Genomic DNA, 14094 nt, shown 5'->3' with positions numbered 1-14094 from the left:
GTTTTTTTGCTTCTCTAATACTGCTTCTTTTGAGTTGGCTACCAATTCAGCTCCCCCCCCCCTTTAATTATAGATCTAATCAGATTTTCCATTTCTTTTTTATTTGGTAGATATATTTAGACATCTTAACACAACGTTTAAGGAATGTTTGTTTTCTCAAGCACATGGAATATTTATAAATACCAAAGGGACACTATCCTACAGATGTCTGCAACATAATTAAAGGACCATAAAAACATAAAAACCTGGAGGAAAAAAGCCTATAGGTTTGGAAGTTTTAAAACATACTTTAAAATAACTTTGCACAGTGGCAGTATCATAGCCAATGAGGTTTATCCGAGGCATGATTATTGCTAATTAAAACATACTTTAAAATAACTCACTGATCAAAGAAGGCACCATACAGGGGATGAGAAAATGCTTAGAATAATATTGAGAACACTATGTACTGAACCTTGTGAGATGGAATGAAGTCTTTAGAGAGGATGCTGGGAAGATGGCAGAGAGGAGGCACCAGGAATCTATCTCCAGACCTGGACAACAATTGCACTGGCAGAATTTGATGCAACTTTTGTAGAACTGTGGAGTCTACCAAGGCTCCAACTTCCAGAGGAAGATTTGGATGGTAAATTGTGGTTAGTGTTGGCCAACTTAGCTGCCTATCCCCCATCCCCAGCCACGGAACAGGCAGCTATGAATGTGTTCCTAGAACAACTTGCACACAGCTCATGGGAGCCCAAGAGGGCAAAAAGGACCCTGCCCTCCAAATACCTGGGATTTGAGCTTGGATCTCTGATGGCTGCTTCTGGTTGCAGAGGTGGGCAGCCATTGTTGTGCCTCCCCCATTGTTGCAAGCCCCTCCTCCTTGGGCTAAAGTGACTTCCAGTGGATTTAAAGGGCTAGTGCCCTCCCCTCTCCCATTCAAATATTACCCATTTGGGGAGCCAGACATTAAAAACTAGGATATTCAAAAGCAACTGCATGTATGAGGAAAATTAGAAAGTGGCCATGCATGCCCAGGGAAAGGCTCAGAAAAGACCTGAGGAGACCTTAAATTTATACTTCTGGATTATCCTCAGCATAGAAACAGCCTACAATAATCAAAATACAAAAACAATAACAATAAAACCCCAGCAAACCCAGGAGGGTAGTAACTGATTTCCAGAGTTACGACATTATTAGATTCCAATGTCCAGTTTTAAACAAATCACCAGGCATGCAAAGAAACAGGGAAACATGTCCCTTCAAAAGAAAAAAGTGAATCAACAGAAACTTAAAAACAAGTCTCTGTAAAAGACCTGATGGCAGATAAATTAGACCTTAAAACAGGTGCCTTAAAGACACTCAAAAAACTAAAGGAAGCTGTGGGAGAAATTCGAGAAAATGATGTATGAATGAAACATATGTCAATAGATAGCTAGATAACGTAAGAAACCACACACGCACAAAATTCTGGAGCTGAAAAGTTCAAGAACTAAAATGAGAAATTCACCAGAGGGATTCAAAGGCAGATTTGACTAGGCAGAAGAAAGGATACCGCACTTGAAGACAGGACAGTGGAAATTATTGAGTCTGAGGAACTGAAAGAAGAGAGATTGAAGAAAAGACCATATGTTAGAGCAGAGATCAACAGAATAGAGAACCAAAAAACAATAGAGAAGATAAATGAAACAATTGTTTTTTCAGGGCGCCTGGGTGGCTCAGTCAATTGAGCATCCAACTCTTGATTTCACCTCAGGTCATGATCCCAGGGTTATGGGATTGAGCCTTGTGTCAGGCTCTGCACTAAGTGTGGAGCCTGCTTAAGATTTTCTCTCTCTGAGCCAAAGCATAAGAGACTCTTAAAAACTGAGAACAAACTGAGGGGAGGGAGGGGAGGGTGGGTGATGGGTATTGAAGAGGGCACCTTTTGGGATGAGCACTGGGTGTTGTATGGAAACCAATTTGACAATAAACTTCATATATTGAAAAAAATAAAAAAAATTAAAAAAAAAAGATTTTCTCTCTCTGCCCCCCTCTCCTACTTGCATGTGAGCTGTCTCTCTCTAAAAAAAAACTTTTTTTAAAGTTCATTTTTTGGGGCGCCTGGGTGGCGCAGTTGGTTGAGCGTCCGACTTCAGCCAGGTCACGATCTCGCGGTCTGTGAGTTCGAGCCCCGCGTCAGGCTCTGGGCTGATGGCTCAGAGCCTGGAGCCTGTTTCCGATTCTGTGCCTCCCTCTCTCTCTGCCCCTCCCCCGTTCATGCTCTGTGTCTCTCTGTCCCAAAAATAAATAAACGTTGAAAAAAAAAATTAAAAAAAAAAAAAAAAGAATAAAGTTCATTTTTTGAAAAGATCAGCAAAATGACAAACCTGTAGCTATGATGAAAAAAGAAGATTCAAATTACTAAAATAAAAATGAAAATGGGGACATTACTACTAATTCTACAGAAATAAAAAGGACTATAAGAGAAAACTAATGAGCAGTTGTACTCCAACAAACTGGATAACCTAGATGAAGTGGGAAATTTCCTAAAAACAAAACCTACCAAGACCGCATCACAAAGAAATAGAAAACCCGAATAGACTTATAACTAGTAAGGAGATTTAATCAATAGTTTTAAAATCTGTCAAAGAAAATCCCTGGACCCAATAGCTTCTTGACAAATTCTACCGTTTAAAGAACTAACTTTTCCAAAAAATTAAAGAGGAGAGAAAACTTCCTAACTTACTCTGCGAGACCAGCATTGAACTCATATCATACCCAGACAAAGACACTACCAGAAGACTACAGACCAATATCCCTATGATCATTGATGCAAAACTCTTCAACAAAATACTAGCAAACCCAAATCAGTAAAATATTCAAAGTATCACACACCATCACCAAGTGGAATTTATTCATGGAATGCAAGGACGGTTCAAGATACAGAAATCAATCATTATAATACACCACATTAACAAAATGAAGGGGAAAAAACGTGATCATCTCAACTGATGAAAGCATTTGACAAAATCCAACACTTTTTTGTGAAAAATACACTCGAGAAACTAGGACTAAAAGCAAACTACCTCGACATAATAAAAGCCATATAAAAAACCTATAGCAAACATCATACTCAATGGTGAAAGACTGAAAGCTTTTCCTCTAGGACCATGCACAAGACATGGATTCCTGCGTTTACCACTTGTATTTGGAAGTCCTAGCCAGAGCAGCTAGTCAAGAAAAAGAAATAAAAGGTATCCAAATTAAAAAGGAATAAGTAAAATACTCTGTTTGCAGATGATATAATCTGATATGTAGAAAACCCTGAAGATTCCACACACATACACACACACACACACACACACACACACACACACACACACACACACACATACTGTTAGTTACTAAGTAACCAAACAGCATGGTACTGGCAGAAAGCAGACATAAAGTAGATAAATGGATTAGAATAGAGAAACTCAAAATAAATCCTTGCACATGTGGTCAAATTATTTTTGAAAACGGTGCCAAGACATTCACTGGGGGAAAAAAACAGTCTTTTCGACAAATGGTGCTGGGAAAACTAGATATCTATGTACAAAAGAATGAAGTTAGACCCTTCTCTGATATCATACAAGGTTAACTCAAAATGGATCAAATACCTACATGTAAGGCCCAAAAACAATAAAACTCTTGGAAGACAGATGACATAGGACAAGAGTTCATGATACTGGATTTGGTAGTGATTTTGTGGGTACACCAAAGGCACAGAAAACAAAAAGAAATAGACAAATAGACTTAATGAAAATTTTTAAAATTTGTGCATCCAAAGGCACCATCAACAGGATTTATAGAGCAAACCTCAGTTAAAAAAAAAAAGAATGCGGGGCGCCTGGGTGGCTCAGTCGGTTAAGCGTCCAACTTCGGCTCAGGTCATGATCTCGCGGTTTGTGAGTTCAAGCCCGGTGTCGGACTCTGTGCTGACCGCTCAGAGCCTGGAGCCTGTTTCGGATTCTGTGTCTCCCTCTCTCTCTAACCCTCCCCCGTTCATGCTCTGTCTCTGTCTCAAAAATAAATAAACGTTTAAAAAAAATTTTTTTTAAAAAGAATGCATACCTCAGAATGGGAGAAAATATTTGCAAATAATCTATCTGATAATATTAAATATTTAATATTATTTTTAATATTAATAAAATATTGATTTTATTTACTATTCTGATTAAAATCCAGAATATAAAGTAGTAGACTCCTAAAACTCAACTAACGAAGGACAGCCCAATTTAAAAATGGAAAAGGACTTCAACATATATTTTTCCAAAGAAAATACACAAATGGACATTAAGAATAAAAAGATGATCATGGGGCGCCTGGGTGGCGCAGTCGGTTAAGCGTCCAACTTCAGCCAGGTCACGATCTCGCAGTCCGTGAGTTCGAGCCCCGCGTCGGGCTCTGGGCTGATGGCTCAGAGCCTGGAGCCTGTTTCCGATTCTGTGTCTTCCTCTCTCTCTGCCCATCCCCTGTTCATGCTCTGTCTCTCTCTGTCCCAAAAATAAATAAACGTTGAAAAAAAAAAACTTAAAAAAAAAAGAATAAAAAGATGATCAGAATCACTAATCGCTAGGGAAGTAGAAATCAAAACCCCGAGATGCCACTTTACAACCATCAGAATGGCTTTATCAAAAAACAAAAAGACAGGGGCGCCTGGGTGGCTCAGTCGGTTGAGCGTCCGACTTCGGCTCAGGTCGCGATCTCGCTGTCAGTGAGTTCGAGCCCCGCGTCAGGCTCTGGGCTGATGGCTCAGAGCCTGGAGTCTGCTTCCATTCTGTGTCTCCCCCTCTCTCTGCCCCTCCCCCATTCATGCTCTGTCTCTGTCTCAAAAATAAATGAAACGTTAAAAAAAAAATTTAAAAAACAAAAAGACAAACCAGAAAATAAGTGTTGGCAAGGATGAGGAGAAATTGGAACCCTTGTGCGTTGCTGGTGGGAATGTAAAATGGTGCAACTTTTGTGAAAAACAATGTAGCACTTCCTGAAAAAAATTAGACGTAGACTTACCATATGGTCCAGCAATTTCACTTTGGGGTGTATACCCCAAAGAACTGAAAACAGAGTCTCAAAAAGAGTATTTGTACACCTATGTTGATACCAGCATTGTTCACAATCATCAAAACATGGAAGTAACCCAAGTGTCTGTTGACAGATGAATGGATAAGCAAACTGAAATATACTTACATATGTGTTTGCTTTTCAATTTATTTCACCTATATATTGCACAGTTTGCTTAGCCACATATATGTTACTCAATGTTAAAAAGGAAGGAAATTCTGGGGTGCCTGGGTGGCTCAGTCAGTTGAGCGTCCGACTTCGGCTCAGGTCATGATCTCACAGTCTGTGAGTTCGAGCCCCACATCGGGCTCTGTGCTGATGGCTCAGAGCCTGGAGCCTGCTTCCGATTCTGTGTCTCCCTCTCTCTCTGCCGCTTCCCTGCTCATGCTCTGTCTCTCTCTGTCTCAAAAATAAGTATAAAACATTAATAAAAATTTTTTTTTAAAAAGTAAGGAAATTCTGCAATATGATAACATGGATAACCCTTGAGAACATTAAATGAAATCAGCCAGTCACAAGAAGATTCCACTTCTCTGAGATACTTAGCATAGTTCAAATCACAGAGACAGAAAGTAGAGTGGTGGGTACCGGCTGTAGAATTTCAGTTTTACAAGATGAAATCAGTTATGGTGATGGATGACAGTGATGGTTGTACATTATGAATATTTCATACCACTGAACTGTACACTGAAAAATGATTAAGATGATAAATTGTATGTTATATGTATTTTACCACAATAAAAAATGGGAAAAAATGGAAAAGTGTACTTAAAGGAAATGTATAGCCTTAAATTTATATTGGGAAAAATGAAAGGCTGAGATTTAATAAGTTATGGAATATCATTGTAAAAAAATCAGGAAGCAGGGTTGGGGGGTGGAAACGGAGCACCAATTCAAAGAAAATAATATTTAAGTGATGAAATTGAAAGCAGAAACTCGGGGCACCTGGGTGGCTCAGTCGGTTAAGCGTCTGACTTTGGCTCAGGTCATGATCTTACGGTCCGTGAGTTCGGGCCCTGCGTCGGGCTCTGTGCTGACAGCTCAGAGCCTGGAGCCCGTTTCAGATTCTGTGTCTCCTCTCTCTCTCTGCCCCTCCCCTGTTCATGCTCTGTCTCTGTCTCAAAAATAAAAAAAGAAACAGTAAAAAAATTTAAAAAAAAATAAAAAAATAAAAGCAGAAACTCAAGAAGCAGAATACAATAATGATCAATAGGGCCAATAGTTTATTCTTTGAAATACTAACAATAAACAGAAAAAAGAAAAGAAAACGCACAAATAAACAATCTTAGGAATGAAAACACACTACACAGCAAGATTAAAAAGAGAATAGGGGTGCCTGGGTGGCTCGGTCATTAAGTGTACGACTCTTGATTTCAGCTCCAGTCATGATCTCAGGGTTTGTGAGATCAGGCCCCAAGTTGGGCTCTGTGCTGACAGCATGGAGCCTGCTTGGGATTCCCTCTATCCTCTCTCTCTCTCTCTCTGCCCCTCCCCTTGCTCTCTTTCTCTTAAAAAAAAAAAATTAATTTTAACGTTTATTTATTTTTGAGACAGAGAGACAGAGCATGAACAGGGGAGGGTCAGAGAGAGGGAGACACAGAATCTGAAACAGGCTCCAGGCTCTGAGCTGTCAGCACAGAGCTGGACGTGGGGCTTGAACTCACGGACCGCGAGATCATGACCTGAGCCGAAGTCAGACATTTAACTGACTGAGCCACCCAGGCGCCCCCCAAAATTTAAATTTTTTAGAGAATAAGATGGATGATTTTGTACCAATAAAATTTGAAACAAATAAAATGAAAACATTCCTTGAAAAAAGCACTAAGCCAAATGACTTAAGGAGAAATAGAAACCTTGAAAGTCCTCTAACATTTAAAGAAACCGAATCAGTACTGCACGATCCTCCCGTAAAGAAAACACCAGACCCAGGTGGTTTTACAGTTGAGTCACGCAAAACTTCCAAAGAGGTTGGAAGTCTTACTGTTTTTCAGATAATGGAAAAAGGGAACACACCTCGTGTCGTTCATAACACTACCATAATTTTGACACCATAATTAGAGGAAAATAGTAAAATAATAGGATAGCTCTATCCACTCATAAATAAAGATCCAAAAAATTCTTTTTTTTTTTAATTTTTTTACGCTTTTATTTTTGAGACAGAAAGCATGAGCTGGGGAGAGGCAGAGAGAGAGGGAGACAGGAACCAAGCAGGCTCTGCACTGACCGAGCTGTGAGATCATGACCTGAGCAGAAATCAGACGCTTAACCAGCTGAACCACCCAGACACCCCCCAAAAATTCTTTAAAAAAATTTTTTTAAGTTTATTTATTTTGAGAGAGAGAGAGAGAGAGAGAGAGAGCATGTGGGGGAAGGGAGAGGCAGAGAGAGAGGGAGAGAGAGAATCCCAATCAGGCTCTGCCCTGCCATTGCAGAGCCCGACTTGGGGCTCATTCACATCAACCATGAGATCATGACCTGAGCCAAAATCAAGAGTCAGACACTCAACCGACTGAGCCACCCATTCACCCCCCAAAGACGCAAAAAATCCTAAGCAAAATATCACAAACTGAATCCAGGTAACAGTCATAAAAGTATGACAACACTTGTTGAAATTGGTTGTATAGCAGGAATTTAATATCAGAAAAAATTTAATATCAGAATAATTTAATATCAGAAAAAAATGCCAGTGAATTCAACACATTAACAGAGTAAAGCTAGATGATCTCAGTAGTTTCAGAAATATTTTTTGATAAGTCACATTTGTTTTTTGTGGTTTTTTTTTTTTTTGTAGTTTTTTTAAGTAGGCTCCACACCCAACATTGAGCTTGAACTCATGACCCTGGGATCAAGAGTTGCATGCTCTGCCAACTGAGCCAGCCGGGTGCCACCCCTGATACATCACATTTGTAATTCAGAGTAACAACAACAACAAACCTATGTGAAAAGCAGGACCAGAAGTGGGCATACGCTAACAGTTTACAGCAAACATTATACCTAAAAGGGGGTGTTGAGAAGCAAGCCTTTTAAAGCAGGAGTGAGCTGGGGTGCCCAGTATCACTGTGCTAAGTGCTATTTGGGAGGTCCTAACCCATGCAGTAAAACAGGTAAAAGAAATAAGGGACATCAGAATTCGCAAGGAAGAAACCAAGCTGTCGCTGTTCTCAGATTGTGTGATTGTCCACATACAAAACCTCAAAGAATATACAAATGAATTCTTAGAAGTAACCTGATATGTTAGCAGGTTGTTGGATCCGTAGATAAAAATCAGTTGCATTTCTACAGTCCAGAAACTAGAAAACAATGAAAAACTTCCTTCTTCTGTAACAATGAAAGATACAAGATACCTAAAACAAAATGAGAAAAAGTTGTGCCAGAGACTCAACAATTGCCACTCCCACGGCCCTAACCCCTCATCCCACTGGAAGGAGATGTGGCAGACAATGTGGCCTGCATCTGAAGGCCTCCCGGACGGTTTGAAAGGTCCCCAGTAAATTCTGCTGGCTGAGTTCACTTACAGACCCAGCTCCTGGCCAAATCTTACACACCCCAGGTGTGTCCTCAGCTCTTCAGTCTTTCAGAAGATGCCAAACTGGAGTGCTTCCAGGATGGTTCTCAAGAAGAAGAGTAGATTCAGCCCCTTAAAAATGTAATCCCAAAGTGTGGTCCCAACTCTAAGATGTCATCCAATGTCTGGAGTAAATCATCGCTGTTGGTCATTATTGGAGAATGGCTGCTATGAAAACCGGCAGGTCCCACTTCTTACAAAATTGAGTTGCCCCTAACTCTTAAGTCTTAAATATTGCATCAGATGTCTGGAGTATGGAGCACCTGGGTGGCTCAGTTGGTTAAGCATCTGATTTCGGCTTGGGTCATGATCTCACGGTTCATGAGTTCGAGCCCTGCATGAGGCTCTGTGCCGACAGCTCAGAGCCTGGAACCTGCTTTGGATTCTGTTTCTCCCTCTCTCTCTGACCCTCCCCCCTCTCAAAAATTAATAAATGTTTAAAAATTTTTCAAATGTCTGGAGTAAATCCATGCTGTTTTGGATTTGATTCCAGATGATGGTTATGATGGAAATAAGTAGATCCAACTTCTTACGAAACGGAGGTCAGAGGTCTGTCATATCCTTTCAGCCTCCCTGCTCATGTGGAGGGTCACAGGTCCAGGATGGTTTGCTGCTGGGACAAAGATGGAACCCCTTACAAAATGTTGGCTCAAGGTGTGTCCCAGGATCTTTCTCAACGGAGACAAGCAAATCAAACACCTTGCATCAACTCAAATGTCTCAAGTAATTGCATGTTGGAATTACCAGCCCAGGGCAGGATAGTTTGTAGGGAAGACTTGATTGGATCTCTTATGAAATTGAAGCCTAAGTTTCTGGACTCTTCAGCTGGGGACCTTGGCAGGCCACGTCCTCTCATCTGCCAGCAAATCCTAAGCTGACAAATTATATTTTCACTGTAGTTACCTTAGGAAACTGACAAAAGTGACTCTCATAGTCTGTTAATGGGCTGAGAATTTTCCAAAGGTAGACAACCCCGCCACAGTGGCCCCTCCGGGGACATGGGTTGCAGATGAGAAGACCTTGACCAGGCCCAAGATACTATACTTGTGGGGGCTACCTAGGGCCATAGACCTAGATGGCCAAACTTGAGCGGGTGGAAAGATGGGAGTGGGCGCAAAGACCGATGGGAGTCGGTCATCTCAGGGAATTTCCCTCCCTTTATTATGTTTTTGACGTTTAAAAAACTGCTTGATGGAGCTATAATTCACATTCTACAGCTCACCCATTTAAAATGGACAACTCAGGGGCGCCTGGGTGGCTCAGTCGGTTAAGCGTCCAACTTCGGCTCAGGTCATGATCTCACAGTCCATGAATTCGAGCCCCGCGTCGGGCTTTGTGCTGACAGCTCAGAGCCTGGAGCCTGCTTTGGATTCTGTGTCTCCCTCTCTCTCTGACCATCCCTTGTTCATGCTCTGTCTCTCTCTCTCTCTCACAAATAAATAAACATTAAAAAAAATTTTTTTTAAATGGACAACTCAGTGGTCTTTAGTAGATTTACAGAGTTGTCCAAACATCACTACAATCCATTTTAGAACATTTTTATCACCCCCAAAAGAAACTCCATACCTTTAAAAAAATTTTTTTTTACATTTATGTATTGTTGAGAGAGAGACAGAGCACAAGTGGGGGAGGGGCAGAGAGAGGAGACACAGAATCCAAAGCAGGCTCCAGGCTCTGAGCTGTCAGCACAGAGCCCCAAGCAGGGCTCAAACTCACAAACTGTGACATCATGACCTAACACTCAGGCACTCCTCCATACCTTTTTTTTTTTTTTATAATGTTTATGTATTTTTGAGAGAGAGAGAGACAGAGACAGAGTGTGAGCAGGGGAGGTGCAGAGAGAGAAGGAGACACAGAATCTGAAGCAGGCTCCAGGCTCTGAGCTGTCGGCACAGAGCCCGATGCAGGGCTGGAACTCATGGACAGTGAGATCATGACCTGAGCTGAAGTCGGACGCTCAACCGACTGAGCCACCCAGGCACCCCACCTCTCCATACCTTTTAAAAGTTGGCATTCCCATATCCCTTCAGTACTCTCCCAGCCCTAGGTAACCACTAATCTACTTTCTCTCTATGAATTGACCTATTCTAGGTACCTCGTATAAATGAAACCATACAATATGTGCTCTTTTGGGTCTGGTTTCTTTCACTTAGCCTAGTTTTTTCAGGGTTGATCCATGTTATAACACATATCAGAACTTTCTTTTTATGGCTGAATAATGCTCTGTTGTATGCATGCCCCTCCCCCACATTTGTTTATCTATCACTTAATGGGCATTTGGGTTACTTTCACTTTTTGGCTAATTATGAATAGGCTGCTTCGTACAGTTATGCACAACTTTTTTTAATGGACATATGGTTTTTAAAGAAAATTTTTTTAATGTTTATTTTTGAGAGAGAGAGAGAGACAGAATGTGAGGAGGAGAGGGGTGGAGAGAGAGGGAGACACAGAATCCGAAGCAGGCTCCAGGCTCTGAGCTGTCAGCACAGAGCCCGACGCGGGGCTCGAACTCACAAGCTGTGAGATCATGACCTGAGCAGAAGTTGGACACTTAACCAACTGAGCCACCCAGGCGCCCTGGACATATGTTTTTATTTCTCTTACATATATACCTAGAGTGGAATTGTTGGTTCATATGGTAACTCTTTTTCTAACTTTTTTTATTATGAATATATATATATAACATAAAATTCATCATTTCAACCATTTTTTTAATATGAAATTTATTGTCAAATTGGTTTCCATACAACACCCAGTGCTCATCCCAACAGGTGCCCTCCTCAATACCCATCATCCACCCTCCCCTCCCTCCCACCCCCCATCAACCCTCAGTTTGTTCTCAGTTTTTAAGGGTCTCCTATGGTTTGGCTCCCTCCCTCTCTAACCTTTTTTTGTTTTCCCCTCCCCCACGGTCTTCTGTTAAGTTTCTCAGGATCCGCATAAGAGTGAAAACATATGGTATCTGTCTTTCTCTGTGTGACTTATTTCAGTGACCATAACACTCTCCAGTTCCATCCACGTTGCTACAAAAGGCCATATTTCATTCTTTCTCATTGCCACATAGTATTCCGTCAACCATTTTTAAGCATATAATTCTCAGTGACTTCTAGTACTTCCTCAGTGTTGTGCAACTACTATTTCTAAGATTTTTATTATTCCAAACAGAAACTCTGAAACCTTGAAGCAATAAGTCCCCATCCCTCTCATCCCCACTCCTCCAGCCCCTGTTTTTTTTTTTTTTTAATGTTTACTTATTTGAGAGAGGAGGAGGGGCATAAATAGGGGAGGGGCAGAGAGAGAGGAAGAGAGAGAGAGAATTCCAAGCAGGCTTCTCGCTGTCAGCGCAGAGCCCAATGTAGGGCCTGATGCTACAAACTGTGAGAACATGACCTGAGCCAAAATAGAGTCTGAAAGTCAACTGACTGAGCCACTCAGGTGCCCCCGGTCCCTGGTTATCTCTATTCTACTTTCAGTCTCTGTGAATTTCCTAGATACTTCATGTAAGTAGAATCATATTTGTCTTCGGTTACTGGCTTATTTCACTTGGCATAGTATTTCAAGGTTTATTCATAGTACAGCCTGTATCAAAACTTCATTCCTTTTTAAGGTTGGAAAATGTTCCACTGTATGTGTATACCACATTCTTTTTATCCATTCACCAATTGATGGACATTTGGATTGCTTAGACCTTTTGACTACAGTGAATATGCTGCTATAAACATTGACATGCAAGTTATCTCTTTGACTTCCTGTGTTTCATTCATTTTGGATGCGTAACTAGGAGTGGAATTGCTGGATCATATAGTAATTCTGTGTGTAGCTTTTAGAGGAACAGACAAACTTTTCCAGGGTGCTTTGTACCGTTCTGCATTCCCACGGGCCATCTACGAAAGTTCCAGTTTCTTCCTGTCCTCATCAACACTTGCTATTATCTGTCTTTTTTTTTTTTCTGTATTTTTGATTATAGCCATTCTATTTTATTTGAAAAAAAACTTTTTTTACATTTCTTTATTTTTGAGAAACAGAGTGAGACAAAGCATGAGCGGGGGAGGGGCAGAGAGAGAAGGAGACACAGAATCTGAAGCAGGCTCCAGGCTCTGAGCAAGAGGTCAGCACAGAGCCTGAGGTGGGGCTCGAACCCACGAACTGTGAGATCATGACCTGAGCCGAAGTCAGACACTCAACCGACTGAGCCACCCAGGGGTCCCGATTATAGCCATTCTATGGATGTGAAGATGATTTTATTTTTGAGCCACTTTTGAAAGTTGTAATTTTCTAGGAAATCCATTTCAACCAAGTTTTCAGATTTATTGTCCATAAATTTGGAAACTCAACAGTGCAGTGTCTTTAATTCTGTCCTCTTGTTTTATTCGTGTTTCTTTTTTTTTTAAATCAGTGTGGTCATATGGCGTTGGCACTGTTTTTAGTCTCAAAGAGCCAGTTTCCTTTTTTTTTTTTTTTTCTGATTGGATGATCCTCTCTCAGTTGTAACTTCTTCCCTCTTTCATTCAAATTTGTACCTTTTATTTTATTCTTCACTCTACTTACTTGGTGTTTTTTTCTGTTTTTTTTTTCCTCTCTCATATTTGAGTTAAAATACGATTCCAACTGAGAGTGACCCTGAGCAGACTCAAGTACATTTGCTAGTATTACTCATTCAGTAAGTATTTAGTGCCAGCCATGTACCTAGTATTGTGGACACCACAGTGAGCAATCAATTAAAGTCTCTGCCCTTTAGGCATTCACCTAAGAGCTGGGCTTGTAAGTAATTTACATTTGCAGAATTTACTAACAAGTGCTTTCAGGAAACAGGGAATGAGTGAATCAGACCATCTGTGATAATAATTAGGAGGGGTGGGGACAGGAACTGGCAATGGCATGCTTTGCCTAAGAACAGTCATCGTATGGTGAGCATGTGTGCACTTTTTTATTAAGGTAAAACGTACACAACATAAAATTTACTATTTTAACCCTTTTGAGTATACAGTTCAGAGGCATTAAGGCACATTGTTGTGCAATCATCTCCACTATTCATCTTCAGAATGTTTTCATCTTCTCAAACTGGGACTCTGTACCCATTAAACAATAATGCCTCATATCCTTCTCCCCTCAGCTTCTGGTAACCACTCTACTTTGGCAAACACCATCTTCCTAGGAGGAATGTCTATTCACATTCTTGCCATTTTTTTTTTCAACGTTTATTTATTTTTGGGACAGAGAGAGACAGAGCATGAACGGGGGAGGGGCAGAGAGAGAGGGAGACACAGAATCGGAAACAGGCTCCAGGCTCCGAGCCATCAGCCCAGAGCCCGACGCGGGGCTCGAACTCACAGACCGTGAGATCGTGACCTGGCTGAAGTCGGACGCTTAACCAACTGTGCCACCCAGGCGCCCCACATTCTTGCCATTTTTGAGATGTTTATTTGTTCTTGAATTTTAGGAGTTCTTTGAATATTCTGGAT

General features: G+C 41.0%; 1 pseudogene; it reads left to right on the top strand.

Annotated features, from left to right (window-relative positions):
* The first annotated feature begins 296 nt into the window (after nt 1-296).
* On the top strand, nt 297-451 carry LOC112848998 (U4 spliceosomal RNA; annotated as a pseudogene).
* Nucleotides 452-14094: the final 13643 nt, after the last annotated feature.

Source organism: Puma concolor, chromosome C1 (assembly GCF_028749965.1).
Source record: "Puma concolor isolate L17-30 chromosome C1, mPumCon1.1.hap2, whole genome shotgun sequence".
Taxonomy (NCBI): domain Eukaryota; kingdom Metazoa; phylum Chordata; class Mammalia; order Carnivora; family Felidae; genus Puma; species Puma concolor.
This window is presented reverse-complemented; position numbering and strand designations above follow the sequence as displayed.